This window comes from Mobula hypostoma, chromosome 23 (assembly GCF_963921235.1).
Source record: "Mobula hypostoma chromosome 23, sMobHyp1.1, whole genome shotgun sequence".
In the NCBI taxonomy this organism is placed as follows: Eukaryota; Metazoa; Chordata; class Chondrichthyes; order Myliobatiformes; family Myliobatidae; genus Mobula; species Mobula hypostoma.
The window spans coordinates 29,872,201-29,893,880 of NC_086119.1; the positions used below are offsets into that span (position 1 = coordinate 29,872,201).

At 41.6% G+C, this 21,680-nt stretch overlaps 1 protein-coding gene and 1 pseudogene across 3 annotated transcripts in view; both read left to right on the forward strand.

Moving 5' to 3' along the window:
• LOC134336817 (rab effector Noc2-like) overlaps window positions 1-21,680 on the forward strand; it is a 258,174-nt gene that overhangs the window by 229,214 nt on the left and 7,280 nt on the right. The window lies entirely within an intron of this gene.
• Window positions 19,654-19,811, forward strand: LOC134337131 (U2 spliceosomal RNA; annotated as a pseudogene).

Consider the following 21,680-nt stretch of genomic DNA (forward strand, 5'->3'; position numbering starts at 1 on the left):
CTGCTGACTGAATCTGTAGGTAGTATGGCATATTGTAGACATTAGTACTCTGAGGCATTGTCTGCATCTCAGAAATGCAGTGCCTGCAACGATGCCTTGGAGAGCAGCAGGATTTGGGACATGGGTTGCTGTACTAATCATGGAGCCATGTTTTGATATTTTGTAAATAATTTCCATCCCCACCCTACCCTGACACTTACTGGTGTGTGCAATTGCTTGGGTGTAAACGACTGGAGCAATAAAGAAATTAACCTGTTTCGGAAATCTCATCAAGATCTAAACAGGTCAGCCCAAAGCTAGACTAGCAAGCAATAACGATAGAGATAGAAGCAATAACATACATGGATACCTTACTTAGCACTTGGGGCACATCCCAGTAAAGTGAGTGCAACTAAATCAACACCAAAAGAGGGGTAGTATAAAAACAGGGAACACTAGAAACACTTTGCAAATGAGGCAGCATCTGTGCAAAGAGAAACAACTAAAGCTTTGATAGAACTGAGAAAGATATAAAACAAGTTAGCTTTAATTTGCAGAGAAATGGGTTGTGATTGATAGAAAATAGGGACTATTTCGTGGTCACTGTAAAGTGTGGCTAACACCAGTTAGAAGGGATCAATAGGTTCAATTTAATGTCAGAGAAATGTATACAATATACATCCTGAAATTCTTTTTCTTCGGCAACATTCACAAAAACAGAGGAGTGCCCCAAGGAATGAATGACAGCTAAATGTTAGAACCCCAAATTCTCCCCTCCCCAGCTGTCCCGTCCCACGCCTAAACAGCAGCAAAGCGATGACCCCGCTCCCTCACCAGCAAAAAAGCACCTGGAGGTTATTATTGCATTATGTATAAAGAGATGTGCTATTCAAACTCAAAGTCAAGTTTATTGCCATATAGTATGTGCAGGTACAGTGAAAAACTGGCTTGCAGCAGCTTCACAGACACAGAACATCAGGTAAACATTATTCCCAAGAAAAACATAAATTATACACAATTTTTACAAGAGGAAACACATGAGACCAAAAGGAGAAACAAAGTCTATTTTAGTAAAATGTAATTAAAGTGGATGTAAACAAAAAATTCTGGAGATGCTCGAAATGCAAAGCAACATACACAAAATGCTGGAGGAACTCAGCAGGTCAGACAGCATCTATAGAGATGAACAAACAGTTGAAGTTTTGAGCTGAGACTCTTCTTCAGGATTGGAAAGGAAGGGGGAAGATGCCAGAGAAAAAGGTGGGTGGAGGGGAAGAAGGATAGCAAGGAAGTGATAGTTGTAGCCAGCTGGGCGGGAAAGGTAAAGGGCTGGAGATGAAGGAATCTGACAGGAGAGACGAGTGGACCATATGAGAAAGGGAAGGAAGAAAGGCACTAGGAGGAGGTGATAGGCAGGTGAGTAGAGGTAAGAGGCCAGAGTGGGGAACAGAAGAAGAGGGGAGGGGGAAGGGAATACTTTTACTGGAAGAAAAATTGTTATTCATGCTGTCAGGTTGGATGCTACCCAGATGTAATGTAAGGTGTTGCTCTTCTACCCTGAGGGTGGCCTCATCATGGCCCAATAGGAGGCCACGGACCAACATGTCAGAACAGGAAAGGATATCAGAATTAAAATGCTGGGCCATCAGGAAATTCCGCTTTTGACAGATAAGAGTGGAGGTGCTTCATGAAGGAATCCCCCATTTTATGACAAGTCTCACCAGTGTAGAAGAGGCTACATTGGGAGCACTGGATACAATAGATAAGCCAACCAGATTCGCTGGTGAAGTATTGCCTCACCTGGAAGGACTGCTCAGGTTACTGAATGTAGGTGAGGAGGAGGTGAATGGGCAGGTGACACACTTTGGCTGCTTGCAATGATAAGTGCTGAGAGGGAAATTAGTGGAGAGGGATGAATGGACAAAAGAATCATGTTTCTCTGTGGAAAGTAGAAAGTGTTGTAATGCTGGTTCAAGAACTCAGTGGATGAAGGAAAGTTGCTGTCCTTTAACCTTCTTGGGTAGATTGGCTGTATTGTGTCAGGAGGTTGGCTCAACCCCCTGGCCTCTTCGTTGCTGCACTAGGAACTTGGCTTAAGGTTCATCCCTTTTATGGCACTTCTACAGCAATGAAGTGGTTAAAGTGATCTCACCGACGTGTAACTCAGTGTGAAGCAAACCCCAGAGGCTCCGTGCAATGGCTCCCTGAAGATTTCTCTATAGCAACAAGTTCAGTGGCAGATGTGGCCATTGAACTTGTTACCACAGAGATCTCTGGGTTGGGAAGCACTGTGCAGGCAAATAAAGAGAGTCGAGTACAGCAGATCTTTCACGTTCAGCAGGAGGTGATGAGGGAGAGAGGTGATTTGGTAATACATGAAGCAATGGCTTCTGGTCCCCGGCAATGACCTACACTCATTGTACCAGCCAGCATGTAGCTCTGAGCCCCACACTTAGCAATGCCAGCTCTAACTTGGCCACCACCCACCCTAACAGGCGGCCATAAGACATCCCCAGTGTTTCACTGCTCATCAACACCTGTGTTGGTGAGATCACCACTTCATTGCCGTGGGAACAGCAGTGGAAAGCAGGCATATGCACAGCCGCTTGCACCTGTGCAGATGTCTTTTTTAAGGTGCAGGTTGGTACTTACCTGTGCATGTTTGGACTGCAGAATCACGAGTGCTGTCATCAATCAGTAGGGTAGTGCTGAGTGCCTTGGATAGAAATAGATAAGGAGGGTAAAGCTGCCAGTTCTGAAAGTAGAAGTGCCATTTCAAGTCTTTTCGGTTCACTGTACAAAATGTATCACCTCACACTTTACTGCATTGAATTTCATCTGCCACATGTTTGCCCATTTCACAATCTGTCTATGTCATTTTGAAATCTATTACGATCATCCTCACTGTTTGCAGTACTTCCAAATCCCTTATCTTCTTTCATGATGGATGAATTTCGTTGGGTGCCTCTATACTTACAGACTTGTGACTGCGACAAGAGTACATGTAGGGATGCTGTGCTGGTTTAGTGAAAAAGTGTCTATTTTTTGTCCTTAATAATTGTCGCTTGGGCGACAGATGTGAACAAAAATAAATAAGAGCTTGGCTTTAGTGAGGGTACAAGAGGAAAAGCTGATGAGAGGGAGCACAATTGTAAAATATTTTGAGCATAAACTAACCTTTTCTCTTTACTGAAAAGCACTTATAAAAATCTGATGAAAATGTAGATTGTTGGATTAATTATTTCCCAGCTTTAATTATTACATTTGCTGTAGTGAACACAACTTTTGTCATTTAACATCCACTGTAGTATTGGGTTTATTAATGTTGCATTAAACTATTTGCCTCATTCCGAGCAAATGATTATCCAGCAATATGCCACGTATGTATAATAAAATCATATTGAAGCTGAAACCCTTTTATATAAATTGGAACATTTTATATTTTTGCTATTTTCTGTTCCTCAATTACAGTTCTTAGGACATATTTTAAAAATTTCATAAATGATTATAAATGACTTATACTTCGTTCAAGCTAGAAATTGGCTTATTGTATGTTACCTGCAAAAGACTGGTTTAGATTATGTATAATTATATTCAAGACAATCTTCAATGGTTATTGACCAGAAAATCAACTCTTTCTCTCTTCACAACATCTCTACACATATGCTGCCTGACCTGCTGAGTCTTTCTAGCACTCTTCCTATATTTATTTGAGATAGCTGATTTGGCTGTTTTTAGGTCCTTATATAATTTCTGTATTTGTCATTTAAACAGCCATAAGTGTTTTATTTTTAATATTTCTGTAATATTTCAGCAATATTGTAAATATATTGTTTGATTAAGTATGCTTTATTGTTTACATAATTCATTATTGGTTATATGTAAAAGTATGTGAATAGCATACGTCATGATACCACCATGTCATTGCATGCACGCCTCATAGAAGTAAAACAAAACATCTATGAGTTATCCCTCAGGCTCCTGTAGCTTTCTAATTTTTGGAGTGACAAATATAACAGTGACAATGAGAAGTTTTAAAATGAACCCAAGTCAACTACCTACCCGTTGAAGCACAGCACAATTTTTCTTTGCAAGGAGAGTAAGAAGGTCGAGTTTAAAAAAAAGCAGAAAATGGGCAAAATTCATGCGTTCATAAACGTAACTGGTGATGATAATAAATTTTTAGAAAGCAGAAACGGCTGGCTACATTAAAAAGATAGATGTGTTTGATTGCACACGGATATCTAGATCATAGATACTGAATGAGCAGGTTTTTGAAGTATGCTAATAAAAATGAGGGTCAGTATTACTGAGTGCAATAGGTGGAACAGCATACAGTTTCCTTAGAAGTTTAACTGCTTCAACCAAACAATCCGAAATGAGCTTTGCTAATATTGTGAATGTAATGCAGGAGCATTTAGAACTGAAGCCATTGTTGATTGCAGAATGCTTTTGATTTCATAAGCAGAATTCAAAGGAAGGGGAGCCCATTTCAGCTCATGTGGCTGAACTGAAGAAATTGTCTGAGCATTGCCAGTTCAGTGATGGGCTTAATGATACACTGAGAGATTGTTTAGTCTCTGGAATCTTACAAGAAAGCATTCAAAACTGCTTCCTTAATTGAAGCACAACTCACATTTAAAACAACAGTAGATATTGCTGTACCAATGGAAACAGCAGACAGAAATGCAATTGAGTTGCAGTCTGGAATGAAATTGCAACATCTAAATAGAAATCTGCCTGGCCCAACGAATTGTGTTACTGTTGTGGGAGTAGTTCACATACATCAGACCAATGCAGGTTGAAGGGCGAAACTTGCAGAAAATGCAACAAAGAAAGACACAAAGAGTATGTTGGGCAAACAAAAATAAGTGGACTGCACAGGGAAGCAAAAAAGGTAAAAAGTTAAATTGTAGTTTCAAACAGAGCACTAATCTGAATGCTGTTGATAAAAAGTCTGATAATGATGAGAGTGACACAGGACTGAGTAGCCTTGAGATTTACATTGTGAAAACTAACAAGAAAAAAGCAGCATGGCTTACACAAGAAGTGAACAGCAAATTAATTAAAATGGAATTGGACAGTAGCTCGGCTGTTTCTGTCATTCCACAAAATGAATTTGAATGGAAAAAAGATACCTTTTGTGAAAATGGCATTCATAACATTGAAATAAACAACCAACAAATCACATTGGGCTTGGATGTGGTTAAAAACAGGAGGGCCAGCATTGTGGGGTTGTGATTGGCCGAGACCATGACAACTTGTTGGGAGATCCATCCACCATTGTATTCCACAACTCCTACAATAAAATCAACTGAAAGCAATTTAAGAAAGATGCTGGATGATGCCATAGCAGTGTTCAAGGATGGCATTGGAAAACTCAAACATATCAGAGGTAAAATAGTGTTAAATGAAAATATCACACCTAATTTTTACATAGCTCAGCTGGTTGATTATACCATCTGTGATAAAGTAGCCAGTGAGCTACATCACATGGAGACCGAAGGAATTCTTTCCAAGGATTAGTGGAGCCTATGGGCAATGCCAGTGGTCCCAGTAGCCAAGAAGGATGGGTCTGTCAGGATCTGTGTGATTTTAAGGTCACCTTCAATCCAGTACGGAAAGTAGATCAATACTCTATGCCCATGATAGAGGGTATCTTCTCAAACCTTTCTGGAGGAAAATACTTAAGCAAAGTGGACTTAGCTGAGGCCTACCTACAGACGGAGATAGAAGAGTCCAAAGTTTTTCTCATCATAAGCACTCACAAAGGACTTTATTGCTATAATAGACATATCTTTGGAGTAACACCTGCACCTGCAGACTGGCAGAAGCTATGGACCAGGTACTGAAAGGCTGTCCAGGTACTCAGTGTTACATGGATGACATTATTGTTATCAGTGAGGATGACAAGGAACATCTCCAAAATCTCAAGACAATGTTAAAAAGATTAGATGATTATGGGCTTAGAGCTTGGCACAACAAGTGTGAATTCTTTAAACTATGTATCATTTACCGTGGTCACACACAAGAATTACACCAGTGTACTGAGAAAATTCAAGTAGTAGTGGATGCTTCAAGGCTGAAGGATGTGTCACAGTTGTGGTCCTTTTTAGAATTTGTCAATGATTATAGCAGGTAAGGTGACTACTGTGCTCCACCACTTGAACTTATTACTACATAGCAGGAAGAAATGGCAATGGAGAAAGCAATGCTGGTGGCTTTCCAAACAGCAACGGACATGGTGACAGCAGACACTGTGCTCACACGTTCTCATCCGCACCGTCCAGTGAAGCTTGCCTTGTCTTGTGGTATAGGTACAGTCATATTACATTATGAGTGAATTAAGTGAACACCCCATGGCCTTTGCATCACATTCCCTTACTGCTGCAGAGAAAAATTATGCACAGATTGCCCGAGATCGTTTCACAGCCCCAAGTCACACCTGCCAAGCAGAGTGACTCCCCCACCCCCCCATCTGGTCAGGAAAGACATTATCCCACAAGAGTATGAAATCCTCCACAACAATTAAACCTATAGGCCTAAATAGGACAATTTAAAATTTACTATGTTGTAGATGTCTATATAGTAGTTTTGTTAAATAATTTTTTTATATTGTATGTATATAAGTTGAGATGTATTCTATATTATTTTTTTATTTTTTTATATTGTATGTATATAAGTTGAGATGTATTCTATATTGAGTTGGAGTTTATAGGCAAGCAGAGGGGAGAGTTGTGTATTTAATATTTCTGTAATATTTGAGTAACCTTGTTGATTTTTTTAAGTATTGTTTGTTGTTTACATAACTCATTACAGGGTTATGTGTAAAAGTATGTGAATGGCATACGCCGTTACGCCACCACATCATTCTGTGTGTGCCTCACAGAAGTGAAACATACACGAGTTATGCCCTGCTCTGCCGTGGTTTTCTTTTGGTTAATTTCTGGAGTACAAAACTCCACACGGTAGGCTTATTCAGAAAGTCAGAAGGCCTGGGATTCAGGGAAGTTTGGCCAGGTGGATTCAGAATTGGCTTGCCTGCAGAAGGCAGAGGGTCATGGTGGAGGGAATACATTCAGATTGGAGGATTGTGACTAGTGGTGTTCCACAAGGATCTGTTCTGGGACCTCTACTTTTCGTGATTTATATTAATGACCTGGATGTGGGGGTAGAAGGCTGGGTTGGCAAGTTTGCAGACGACACAAAGGTTGGTGGTGTTGTAGATAGTGTAGAGGATTGTCAAAGATTGCAGAGAGACATCGATAGGACCCGGAGAAGTGTGAGGTTGTACACTTTGGAAGGACAAACTCCAAGGCAAAGTAAATGGCAGGATACTTGGTAGCGTGAAAGAGCAGAGGGATCTGGGGGTACATGTCCACAGATCCCTGAAAACTGCCTCACAGGTGGATAGGGTAGTTAAGAAAGCTTATAGGGTGTTAGCTTTCATAAGTCAAGGGATAGAGCTTAAGAGTCACAGGGTAATGATGCAGCTCTATAAAACTCTGGTTAGGCCACGCTTGGAGTACTGTGTCCAGTTCTGGTCGCCTCACTATAGGAAGGATGTGGAAGCATTGGAAAGGGTACAGAGGAGATTTACCAGGATGCTGCCTGGTTTAGAGAGTATGGATTATGGTCAGAGATTAAGGGAGCTAGGGCTTTACTCTTTGGAGAGAAGGAGGATGAGAGGAGACATGATAGAGGTATACAAGATAATAAGAGATCAATAGAGTGGATAGCCAGCGCCTCTTCCCCAGGGCACCATTGCTCAATACAAGAGGACATGGCTTTAAGGTAAGGGGTGGGAAGTTCAAGGGGGATATTAGAGGAAGGTTTTTTACTCAGAGAGTGATTGGTGCGTGGAATGCACTGCCTGAGTCAGTGGTGGAGGCGGATACACTAGTGAAATTTAAGAGACTTCTAGACAGGTATATGGAGGAATTTAAGGTGGGGGGTTATATGGGAGGCAGGGTTTGAGGGTTGGCACAACTTTGTGGGCCGAAGGGCCTGTACTGTGCTGTACTATTCTATGTTCTATGTCTATGTTCTAAAACATAACAGTAAATTATGACTTTCTCATGGCATATGATTCTGTATCCATTTTTAGCTGAAGTATAATTTATAGCAAGGATACAAATAAAATATACTTCAACATTATTGAGTTATTTTTTGGTTTCATAGTTGACATACCTATTAAGGCAACCAGACAATTGTGGTCTAATATTTCTTGGTCACATTCTCAAATTTTTGCCCCAGGAATTTAAGTGTACTAAATGCATTTAGCTTGAGATGAAAACTTTGAAATAGAGATTAGAGGGAGCGATTTGACTCCTTATTCTTCATCCAATTGTCAAACTGATTAATTATTGAAGAATTGCAAGGGCATTTACGATAAAAATTTTTAATCTAATTTCATTAAGTTTTGATGCTATTGCTTTTCACTGCTGGAGATATAACAATATTTTTGAGCTGTTTTCATTTATTTTAAATAAGCTTACATACAAATAATTTGGTTTTGTGATTAATCTGAAATTGCCTAACTCCGTTGTTTCTTGATTCTTGTGGGAGCAAAGGTAATCTCACAGTAGTAAAACAATTCTAACAATGTAATGAACAGCCTAAGACATTTGTACAAAAGTAATTTATAGCTAAAGTTTCCTAATTTGCAGCTTTTATTTTCCATTTGCGAAGGAGACAGCGATACCTGCTGTATGTTGTTCAACCCGTTAAGCGCAAACCATAGCCTGCTGTGCAAGTTGGAGCTGGATAATTTTTGTATGGCGTCTTCGATTCATTGCTCGTTTGCAACATTGCAGGCTGTCCAGCTTTCACGCCACATTGCTGACATAGATTTGGGCCGACAGAACTCCTCTGAATGATTCCAGAAATGTGTTCTGAATTTTGTCTGGCTTGGTGACTCCCACTTGATGTTCTTGTGTGATATTAATTATGAATGTAGGACTCTCAATATCTCTGACGGATATTGTTATCAGCCTGGATCTGGTTCTCTGATTCAAATGGCTGAAGGTCAATTTCAGATCTGTTGAAGGTTTAAGACAAGCAATTGACACAATTAGTCACAGAGTAAAGGTCCAACCCATAACAGATCTGTTACTGGTCAGGCAGTAGGCAGTAGTATTTTTGCAAACTTTGGTAGTTATTATTTCTGCTTGAGAACAATTTTAGGCCAAAAATGCATTAAAACATTCTCAGGAGTTTTGACCTTCGTTGAATGCCTTGACTGAATTACCTGCTTTTTTTTTAACAAGCAATGTGAATTGTTTACCAGACATAGACCATCATGTAACTGAGAGCAATTGGCCACAACAAGGTCCAGAAGATCCTTTCCATTAAAAAAAACTCACCTTTATTATTTTTAGCTGCAGAGGTGATTAATGGTTGACTGTCTATTTCTTTTCTTGGTTATTGGATTTGCATATGTTAACTCCTTTGTTTTTTACAAATTATCAGTGATACATGGGATATTTTAATATCATGTTATCTTAACGTTTAATGTGCGGAACATATCATGGGGTATTCATACAGTAAAACGCCAGAGAAACAGGCCCTCCAGCCCAGCTGGCCAATGCCGACCATGACATCCTCCCTGCTACTCCCAGTTGACCATGTTCTGCCCAAAACCCTCCAAGTCCCTCCCCTCAATATACCTGTGCAAATACCTCCTCATTGCTGCAATTGTACCTACCTTGTCCACTTCCTCTTTCAGCTCATTACCCTCTGTGTATAGCAGTTACAGTTCAGGTCTCTTTTAAACCTTAACACTTTTCTCGTAGATATGCCATCTAGTTTTTGTATCCCAACCCTGGGAAAAGAAATTTACATCTACCTTATCTATTATCTACACTGCTCATAATTTTACTTCTGTGAGATCACTCCTCATTCTCCTGTGCTCCAGAGAATAGAAATCCAGCATGGCCAATCTCTTCCAATAACTCAGGTCATGTAGTCCTTGTAAATCTCCTTTGCATCCTCTCTATCTTGATGACGTCTTTCCTATAACAAGATGACTAAAACTGTGCACAGTGTTATAAGTGCAGCTTCACCAATGATTTATATAATTGCAGCATAATGCCCCTAAACTCAGTGCCCCGAATGGTGAAGGCCAGAATGCTCAGTGCCTTCTTCACCATCTTGTCTATTAGTGTGACTGCTTTCAGTGAACTGTGCACTTGTACTCCCGGCTCCCTCTGTTTGAGAGCACGCACCACCACCCTGCTGTACACTCAGTAAGCCTCACCAAGAATGTCCAAAGTGCATTACCTCGCACTTATCTGAGTTGAAATCCATTTGCCTTTCCTTAGCCCATCTCCCTAACTGATCAAGATCACTTTGAAATTAATCATAACCTGCTTCACTATCAATTAGACCCCCTAATTATTATCATCAGCAAAGTTGCTAATGGTACGTTCCTATTTATCGTTTGTAAATAAATCATCATCATAGCTTGTCACACCAGACAGCCAGCCACTCTAGTGTTGCTTGGTTGATGTTGAGCAGGTCAGTGTCAGCTAAATCAGGTGAGGGTGGGCAGTTGCGCAGAACGTGTTCAATGTCCTGCACTCTTTCACCACACTCACAGGATTCACTGGTCTTTAAACCCCACTTCACCATATTGTCTCCTGTCCTACAAACTCCCGCTCTCGCTCTGTTGAGAGTGCACCGCTTCCGTCTGTCAAGCAGTGCCCCGTCTGGCAACATTTCTGTGGGGTCTTGCACTGTATTGTTTGGTGGGGTTCTGGCTTCTGTTTGCCGCCGGAGCTCAATCCTGTATGTTTGGGGGGATGTTCCGTGCGGTAGTTCCTCCACTGCAGCAAAGCTTTTCCTCAATTTTAGGCGGTTGGAAACCAGCACATGATAATGTAGTGGGTGCCGTGGATCTGAGTTCTGTTTACCTTTTTCAATTTTTGTTGTAGTGTGTCTTCGGATCTCTGGGGGAGCAATGCCTGCAAGTCTGTAAATGATGTTAGTGGGTGTGGGGCGCAATTTATCCCGTGATTATTCAGCAGGCTTCATTAAGCAATGGGTCTATTTTCTAAACATGGGCTGATCTGCTCCACACAGGTGCACAGTATTCTGCAGGTGCATAGCAGAGTGCTCGGGCAGTTGATCTAAGTGTGTGAGCATTAGTTCCCCATTTTGTGCCTGCTAATTTTTTCAAGAGAGAATTGCCAGAGTCAACTTTCCCTCGGAGTTTTTGGATGTGGGTGGCAAAAGAGAGCGTCCTATCCAGCGGTACACCCAAGTAAATTGGAGTCGGATAGTGTTCGAGCTCCTTCCCACACCAGAAGATCTTGAGTTTCTGAGCTGCTTCTGGATTCCTCAGGTGGAATGCACACACTTGAGTTTTTGATGGATTTGGGTTCAGAGATCAGTTTTCATAATACTGCTTCATTGCTTTGAGGACTGCTGTAAGTCATACTTCATCTTCTTGGAAGGAAGCTTGTGTTGCTATGCATAGGTCGTCTGCAAAGATAAACTTGCATGTATTAGGAAAGGTTGGTTGGTCGTTTGTGTAGACATTAAATAGTAGAGGTGCCAGGACTGATCCCTGTGGTAGTCCGTTCTTTTGTGGATGCCACCTACTCTTAATTCCATTCATTTCTACATAATATCTACAATTTTCTAGGAGGCTTCTTATTACTTTGACTATTGTTTCATTCTTTAACATTTTAGATAATTTCAGTAGAAGGCCTCTGTGATTCACAGTTTCGTATGCTGCTGTTAAGTCAACAAATACTGCCCCTGTAATTTGTCGCATTTCAAAGCCATACTCAATGTACTGGGTTAAGTTCAGGACTTGACCGCAGCAAGAGCGGCCTGGCCTGAACCGGGCTTGGTCTGGTGTTAGAAGATCTTCAACTAAGGGGGATATTCTTTTCAGTATGAGTCTCTCATAGAGTTTATAGAGGGTGCAGAGCAAGGAAATTGGTCTGTAGTTTTTAGGAATGTTGAGGTCTTTATTGGGTTTTAGGAGAGCAACAACTTTGGCTCTTCTCCACTTTTTAGGTATCTTTAATGATCTTAGGCAACAGTTAAAAAGGAACAGAAGCCAGTGGAATGCTTTAGGTCCAAGATGTTTAAGGAATTCATTAAGAGTTCCATCTATGCCAGCAGCTTTGTTGGATTTTAGCTGTGATACTTCATCCTTTAATTTTTCTAGGGTGAGAGGTGGGAAGTTGTTATTCCCGTTTGAGAGATCTGGCTCCATCTCCTGATGTTGCTTTCTCTTTTTCCTCTGTTCCTTGTTATTTGGTCGACCATTTAGTATCAGTTGGTGGGCAACCTGGTTGGGTGTTACGGCAGCAATTCTTTGTGGTGGTCTATTGTCTGAGTTGAGTTTCCGGACAGTTGCCCATGCCTTCTTACTGTTCTTGGTCATGCCTGTGTTTTCTATCAGTTCCTGCCAACACTGTTGTCTTTCTTGGCTCAGTAGGGACAAAACTGACTCTCCCATTTCAATTGTGTCTTGACCAAATGGGTCTTGGTCGTATAAGTTGACATACTCATTATAATTTTGCTTGATATCACCAGTCAATCCCTGAATATATTTGGTTCTGCAGCATCTAGGTATGTTCTTCTGTGCTACTTTCCAGATTAGTCGGACAAATTCATCATAATGATCAGGTTCTGGTGGTATGGTATCGATAGGTTGATCAAGGGATTCTGTGAAAGATGTCTAATTCGCTTTTCTCAGGTTAAATCTTGGTAGGTACTTTGATGGTACAGGTCTCAGAACTGGGAGGGATTCTACTTGGACTGGACGGTGTTGGGATTTGGGTATATGTTGGAGGACTGTTCGTGTGAAGAGGTTGGAGCTTTCCGAGGTAACAAAGGCAAGGTCTGGGTTGTATCCTTTTCTCCATCTGGCACTTGTGAAGGTAGGGGTGTCTACTTCTTCTCCATTTGCATCGTCTTCTTCATATCCCTAGTTGATGCTATGGCTATTAAAGTCACCAATAATGAGGTACACTTTGTCCTGGAGGTCTAGGTTAGGTGGCCACATGAATGGTTCATTAGGGGGTTTGTAGAACGAGATGATATTTATATGTTTTGTTTCAACTTTCAGAAGTTCCATTGAGCCAGCTTGGATGTTTGCTGTGCTCTTTACTATAGATTTCGCTTTAACAAAGATTGCACTTCCATAAGCTTGGCTAGGGGTGTCAAGAGCCAAGTGCATTTCTGGCACATAGGGTTGGTTGTTCAGCCTATGAGTTTCTTGTATGCACAAGATGTCCGGTTTTAAGTTTGCCAGAATTTCTGCTTTACTGTAGCTGAAGCCTTCGATGTTGTGGCTAACGATTTTCATGATTTCCAGTGGGTCGAGGGTTTATCCTTTTACCACCCACCGGATCACTTGGTCTGGCGCGTAATGTCAGGATTGGTCTCCTTCCGGATTAACAGGGTCACGGCGTGAACATTTCTGACTCGACCCCAATTTAAATTATTATTATTATTATTTAAATAATTACCAACACTGATGCCTGGGACAGCCCACTCATCTCATTAGCAGAATGTCAGAGAGAACTGGCATCCATGATGGTAATGTACTGTGGAAGAGATACAGAAGCACTTTAATGGATGTGTGATGAGCATTTGATGAGTTATAGCTCATAAGGATACAGGCTAAAACCTGGAAACTGGTGTTAAGCTGATTATCTCTTTCCTGTCGAGGATGGCCCGGATGATTTGAATGGCCACCTTCATTATAATTAACTATGATCCTGTGATGGAAGGTTGAGGGGAATTGCAGTGACTTCCATTTATGACTCTCTAATTAGCTTCCTTGACCCTTTACTCATGCTGTCCTCTAGTTCTTGTTATTCTACATTCAGATTACTGGAATAATGGATTGTGTCTTTAAAAACACAAACACGAGGAAATCTGCAGATGCTGGAATTTCAAGCAACACACATAAAAATTGCTGGTGAACGCAGCAGGCCAGGCAGCATCTCTAGGAAGAGGTACAGTTGACGTTTCGGGCCGAGACCCTTCGTCAGGACTAACTGAAAGAAGAGCTGGAAAGAGATTTGAAAGTGGGAGGGGGAGGGGGAGATCTAGAATGACAGGAGGGGGAGGGGTGGAGCCAAGAGCTGGACAGGTGATTGGCAAAAGGGATATGAGAGGATCATGGGACAGGAGGCCTAGGGAGAAAGAAAAGGGGGAGGGGGGAAAAGCCCAGAGGATGGGCAAGGGGTATAGTGAGGGGGACAGAGGGAGAAAAAGGAGAGAGAGAAAAAGAATGTGTGTATATAAATAAATAATGGATGGGGTATGAGGGGGAGGTGGGGCATTAGCGGAAGTTTGAGAAGTCAATGTTCGTGCCATCAGGTTGGAGGCTACCCAGACGGAATATAAGGTGTTGTTCCTCTAATCTGAGTGTGGCTTCATCTTTACAGTAGAGGAGGCCGTGGGTAGACATATCAGAATGGGAATGGGACGTGGAATTAAAATATGTGGCCACTGGGAGATCCTGCTTTCTCTGGCGGACAGAGCATAGGTGTTCAATGAAATGATCTCCCAGTCTGCGTCGGGTCTCGCCAATATATAGAAGGCCACATTGGGAGCACCGGATGCAGTATATCACCCCAGCCGACTCACAGGTGAAGTGTCGCTTCACCTGGAAGGACTGTCTGGGGCCCTGAATGGTGGTGAGGGAGGAGGTGTGAGGGCACGTGTAGCACTTGTTCCGCTTACACGGTTAAGTGCCAGGAGGGAGATCGGTGGGGAGGGATGAGGGGGACGAATGGACAAGGAAGTCGCGTAGGGAGCAATCCCTGCGGAAAGCGGGGTGGGGGCCGGGAAAGATGTGCTTGGTGGTGGGATCCAGTTGGAGGTGGCGGAAGTTATGGAGAATTATATGTTGGACCCGGAGGCTGGTGGGGTGGTAGGTGAGGACCAGGGAACCCTATTCCTAGTGGGGTGGCGGGAGGATGGAGTGAGAGCAGATGTGCGTGAAATGGGGGAGATGCGTTTGAGAGCAGAGTTTGATGGTGGAGGAAGGGAAGCCCCTTTCTTTAAAAAAGGAGGACATCTGCCTTGTTCTGGATTGAAAAGTCTCAAAGATTGTGTCTTGGTCTCTTTTCCTTCGGAAGAAGGAGGTGCAGCCTTGAGATTTCCTCTTTAAGTGATAGTGGAATTGGCCACGTAACAATCTGGCAAAGAATTGATAATATGGTTAATAGGGTGGACTATTGATCTGCTGTGCAAAACAGACCTTTCTCATTGCTACATATTCTGAGACAACTTTACAAAGGTTGTTTGGATGTTAAGTGATTTTAAATTGTTTATAATCAATATATTAATATTTTCTCTGTGTACAGAGAATGTAGAGATGGGAAGTCAATACAAATGAAAATGTTTGTCTCAGACATCCTACTTGCCGACTTCCCTGCTCTGAGAAAGGGTCCATACTGCATTTAAGTGATCCTTTTGAGTGGATTTCACCAGCCCCTCATACCAGCCAATTCTTTTGCCCACTTTGTCACTGTGTGTGGAAGGTCACAAGACCTGTCCTTCTGCACACTGATGGTGTAGGTATTAAAAATCGCACGCTGTCATATTTTTCAGCTTATCCACAGCCTGACTGCACTTGCTGTGCACAGCTTAGTTCTGTGCTGCAGCCTTCACAACTGCATACTGTACCTTATTTGCAGCAATTCAGAATAATTTTAAAGTTTTCATGCAAAGATCTTGGCCCGAAACATTGAATATTTATTTCTATCCCTGGATGCTGCCTGACCTGCTGAGTTCCTCCAGCATTCTGTGTGTGCTATTCAGAATAATTACTTGTATTTGTCAACAAAGTGCCTCACAGAAAATTATTTTTAATCTTTTCTATACTTAAATTTTAAATTGTCTTAGAGTCCTATTAATCCAGTTCTATTCAACCTCTTGGGATTTCTCTCCTGTCCACTTTGGTTAACTTTTGTATACTAACTTTTAAATTTATTACGTCTCGCTACTTGTTCTCAATTTAAAAAAAAGCTTTTTATCAAACCAAATACTGCCTGCTAGGACATAGGAAGACTGTCAAAGGTTGCATAATAATCCATTTATGTATATTTGAAGTGGTAGGCCTAAATCTCATTCAGGAATAGCATTGCAGCTTTGTTATCTCTGTCTTTGACGTTGATGCCAAGAGGGCGGAACCTCACAAGGCATCAGGCCCTGATGTGGTGTACCTGGCTGGGTACTGAAAACCTGTGCTGACCTACTGGTTGGAGTGTGCAAGGACTCCTTCAACCTCCTACAGTTGCAGTTTGAGGTTCCCACCTGCTTTAAAAGGGCAGCAATCATACCCTTGATCAAGAAGAACAGAATGAGTGAGCCCAATGACTTTTGACCGGTAGCTCCAGCCCAATGACTATTGACTGGCAGCACTCACATCTGAGCTGGGTTATGGCTAGAATTAACGCCTGTCTGAGTGAGGCCCTACACCTGCAGCAGTTCACCTGCCAGTGTCATAGATCTATAGTGTACACATTCTCACTGGCTCTCCGCTCTGCTTTGGAGCATCTAGACAACAGCAAAACATACTGTATTTCAGGCTTCTTTTTATCAGTTGAAGCCCATTGTTCTTTAACATCATCCCTTAGAATTAATCGCCAGGCTTGTAAACTAGGCTTCTGTACCTTCCTCTGCAACTAGATACACACCCTGCTCATCGGGAGACCACAGTCAATATGGATTGGTGATAACCATAAGATCATAAGGTATAGGAGCAGAAGTAGGCCATTTGGCCCATTGAGTCTACTCTGCCATTCAATCATGGGCTGATCCAATTCTTCCAATCATCCCCACTCCCCTGCCTTCTCCCCAGACCCTTTGATGTCCTGACTAATCAGAACCTATCTATTTCTGCCTTAAGTACACCCAATGACTTGGCCTCCACAGCCAGTCATGGCAACAAATTTCACAGATTTACCACCCTCTGACTAAAGTAATTTCTCCGCATCTCAGTTCTAAAAGGACGTCCTTCAATCCTGAAGTCATGCCCTCTTGTCCTAGAATCTCCCACCATGGGAAATAACTTTGCCATATCTAATCCGTTCCTTGCTGATCTCCTCCTTGCGGACAATCAGCCCAAGTATACCTCAAGGATCCATGCATAGTCCACTCTCTACATTCATGACTGTGTGGCTAAACATAGCTCAAATGCCATTTATGAATTTGCAGATGACACCACTGTTGTTGGTAAAATTCCAGATGGCAATAAGGAGGCAAACAGGAGCAAGGTGGATAGACTGGTTGAGTAGTGTCACAACAACACATAACTCCTGTTGAAAGTTTAACTTTGTCATAAACAACTCTGACCTTTGGAAATGTCATGCTGCTTTAGTAGAAAGCTGAGGTTAGCAATAAGCCTCTCGGGCTCTGGAACTGAATATCCATCGCATCACAAAAAATGATTTCCTTGCCACTTACCATAGAACCGTAGGACACTACAGCATAGAAAACAGGCCATTCGGCCCTTCTAGTCTGTGCCGAAACCACATGATAACCTTGTAACCACATGGAGTATAAATTATTATTTCCTATGTGCTATCAACATGTTGTATTTCAAATAAAAGTTCAGGTCATCTTTTGATTTTAGAATTTCATGCAGATTTTCATTTTATAAATAAATGAGAATTTGATTGCTTATTGTAGCTGCCTGAAAACTGGCACACTATTTTGAAAGGAAATTCATTAAGTATAATATTCTAATGATCTTAATAGAATGAGACTGAATAATACGCTTCACCTGGCAGCGAGCAATCTGAGTAATTGATGAGTGAAATGGTCAGCTACATAGAACCAATGTCATTTATTTATCTTTTAAGTTTTATGAGTGTAATTATGCCAAAGATCATAATAATTGTATCATAGCATGTGAAGTTAATATAGCTTTTATGACAGCAGAAACATGAAGGGAACTATCACTTATTGTTGAGCTTTGTTTTGCCCTTTTCTGAAAAAGAGGTGAACCTTCCCATGCCAACAGCTTGATGTTTATTATCCTCTCTGAATGCAACAGGATGATCAATCAACTGATCAGAATCATCATGCTTGAACATCTTTCAAATTTGGACTACGTTTTCCTTAATAATAATGAAATTTTACTATCCTCTCCACATCTCTATCCCCATGTTTCAGACTGAGCCAGAGACGCTGATCCTTCCTTTTCTTACCACACTGACACAGAAGGAGGACATTTGGTCCACTGGGAGTGTGCTAGTTCCCAGTGGAGAAATCCCATTGCCTCCACTCCCCTTCTCCTTATTTATGTGAACCTGACACTGGTTTTTTCACTTAAGGATGCCCATTTTTGATTCTTTTCAGCATTCTTCACTAACAGGTGATTTATGATGGTCAACAAGCCTTTGAGACGTGGGAGAAAGCAGGAGGGCCTGGAAGAAACCCACTAGGTGCTGGTGAGAATGTGCAAACTCTGCATACACAGCACTTCAAACCAGGATGAACTCTCTGAGCCCTCACTGTCGCTGATGGTCACTACTTAGGTTGATCCAAAGGCCACTATGTGACTGACTGTCGGTGACAATCAGTGGCAAAGAACTAGCCTCACTGACACAACATCAGGCGGAAGGCTGCCAGTTCATCAATTTTGCCAGTCCATCCATTTCCCAAATTGAAAAGACAGTAACTCTCGTCAAATGTAGCAATAGCTGCTGCTGACCCAGTTTGCAACCATAAATTAGTTACAAAGTTTTGATGTGAATTTTGTCTGTGTGGTTTTGAATCACATTCGTGTTATATTCAGATCAAATTAAGCACAATCTTGAAAAATACAGGGTATTCGAGGGTAATAAGTAGTGATGTCTTAGAAAGGTGGTATTTGCAGCTGTGAAGTGCATTAAGTTGGGCAAATTGCAGACCTGACAAAGTGCAACTTCAGACCTTATAGGAGCTGTGGGAATAAATTGTGGAGGTCCTCATAGAGATATTTGTCTTGATGTTCAAACTAAATTTATTATCAATGTACTATCAAATTGCTATATACTATCTTGAGACTCATTTTCTTGCAGAGACAGGAGAAAGAAAATATATAATGGAATTTACGAAAAACAGACAAACAACAAATGTGCAAAAAAAAGACGAACTGTACAAATTAAAAATAATACTGAGAGTATGAGTTGTGAAGTGTCTGCAGGGCATAGAATCAGTTCAGTGTGGTGATTGGCGTTACTCACAAGCGATTCAGGAACCTGATGGTTGTAGGGTGGTAACTGTTCCTGAACCTGGTGCAGTGACATCTGAGGTTTCTGTACCTCCTCCCTATATATGGTAGTAGTGAGAAAGGGTATGGCTTGGACGGTGGGAGTCTTTGATGACAGATGCTGCTATCTTGTCGTAGCACTCCTTGTGACTGTACTCAGTGATGGGGAGAGCTTTGCTTGTGATGGACTGGGCTGTATCCAGCACCTTCTGTGGCCTTCTCCGTTCAAGGGCCGTGGTGCTTCCATACCTAGCTGTGACGCAACCAGTTAGGATACCCTTCACAATGCATCTATGGAAGCTTTTTTCAAAGATTTTGTGACCTATTATGGTTGCGAACCCCTTATCCGAAATTCCAAAATCCAAAAACCTCCGAAATCTGGATGTTTTCTGAGTGCTGACATGATTTGCAGAGAAGCTCGGGAGGTTCCCAGGCGAACTGCTTCTCGGCTTTTTGGCTAAGATCAAGTGTAGTATCTGTTCTTATCAGTTTAATATCGAGTCTAGTACGAGAGGGCATGACTTAAGGATTGAAGGGCGCTCATTCAGAACAGAGATGCGAAGAAATTTTTTTAGCCAGAGGGTGATGAATTTATGGAATTTGTTGCCACGGGTGGCAGTGGAGGTCAAGTCATTGGGTGTATTTAAGGCAGAGATTGATAGGTATCTGAGTAGCCAGGGCATCAAAGGTTATGGTGAGAAGGCGGGAGAGTAGGACTAAATGGGAGAATGGATCAGATGATAAAATGGCGGAGCAGACTTGATGGGCCGAATGGTCGACTTCTGCTCCTTTGTCTTATGGTCTTATGGTGATGTGCAGGTCTCTGCACACCACAGACAGTTCTGAGAAGTGAGCTCACATATGTTATGAACAGAAGTTAATGCAAAGTAGAAAAACGCTGCCTAAATTGAAAAATGAAGATCTCGATTGTGTATCGTCAGCGTTGGAGTGAACATGTGTCACTAATGGTATGTTGATCATGAAACAAGCAAAGATCTATCACGGTGAACTGAAAATTGAAGGTAATTGTGAAAAGCATTGCATTAAGTTCTTAAAGCATCTGCTGATCACGAAAATCTAGCACCAGAACAAGTCTATGATTCTGATTGTTTGTATGCCTTAGGGAATGGCATTACATTTTTAAAGCATCACTGATGAAGATCTAACACCAGAACAAGTCTACAGTGCTGATTGTTTTTATACTTACAAAAAAACCTAAAAATAGAGTAAAATACAAGTACTGTAGCCTTGTAATCAAAACACGGCATTATAGGTGGAGACTGAAAGCCTGCCATTGTTTGTTGGTGTTCAATTACTGATTCAGGTATTCATTCTCCCGATGCTATTGTGCTGCTTTTGTTGCCCTGCACACATTATATTTTCATTATATTAATGGTATGTCATCAGTTTTACTGTTAAGTACATATTTATGATGAACAAGTGTAGGACAAAGATTTTATCAGTTGCACACAAAATCCGAGTCAGAAATGATGGCGATCAAGAGCTATCTCATTATATATCCCAAAATCCAAAACCCTTTCGGCCCCAAGCATTTTGGATAGGTGGTACTCAATCTGTATGTATGTACTTTGATAATACATTGACTTTGAACTTTAATCAGGAATAGTCAGCACAGGACATTATGTCTGAGGAATCTTTTGGAGAGTTTTGAAGAGGTAACTAAGGGGATAGGTGCAGATAGAGCAGTGGATGTTGTTTGCATGGGCTTCAGTAAGGCCTTTGACTAGATCTTACATTGCAGGTTGATCTGGAAGATTTGGCCAGATGAGATTCAGGGGGATACTGAGGTGTGTTTGGAATTGTGTCGATAATGGGAACCAGAGGGTGATGGTCCAAGCTTGATGCTCTGACTGGGGGCCTGTCACTGGTGGAGAGCCCCAAGGATCATTGTTGGAACCTCTGTTATTCATTACTTATGTAAATGATCTGGATATGAATGTGATGGCATAGTTAACAACTTTGCTGATGATAATAACTCAGGGTGTTTTGTTCATAGTGGAACAGGAAATAATGATTGTAAAGAGATCATTATTAATAAACTCTTCTTGGGCTTCCAGCCGAGTTCAGGTATCGATTTTAACCGACGCTTTGATAACAAACTCTGCCATCTTCATCAGGGTTGATGCCTGGGCATGTCTAGTCCGGTTGTCCGTCCCTCCTGATTGGTTAGACATCATCCAATCAGGTTTCTGCTTCCCACCTTGTTTACAATTGAATTCCAGTTCTTACAAAGAGCGGGACGTTTGTCTTTGTTAAAACTCTTTTTCTCTAATTTTATTTCAATAGCGTCCTTTACTAGGCGGTCCCAAAAGCCACTGGTGCGACACAGTAGTTTTGTGCTGTCAAAGTCAACTCTATGGCCATTGGGAATACAGTGTTCTGCTACCACCAATTTCTCCACGTAACCCAAACATATACACCTCCTCCTGCGCTCTTTGATGCT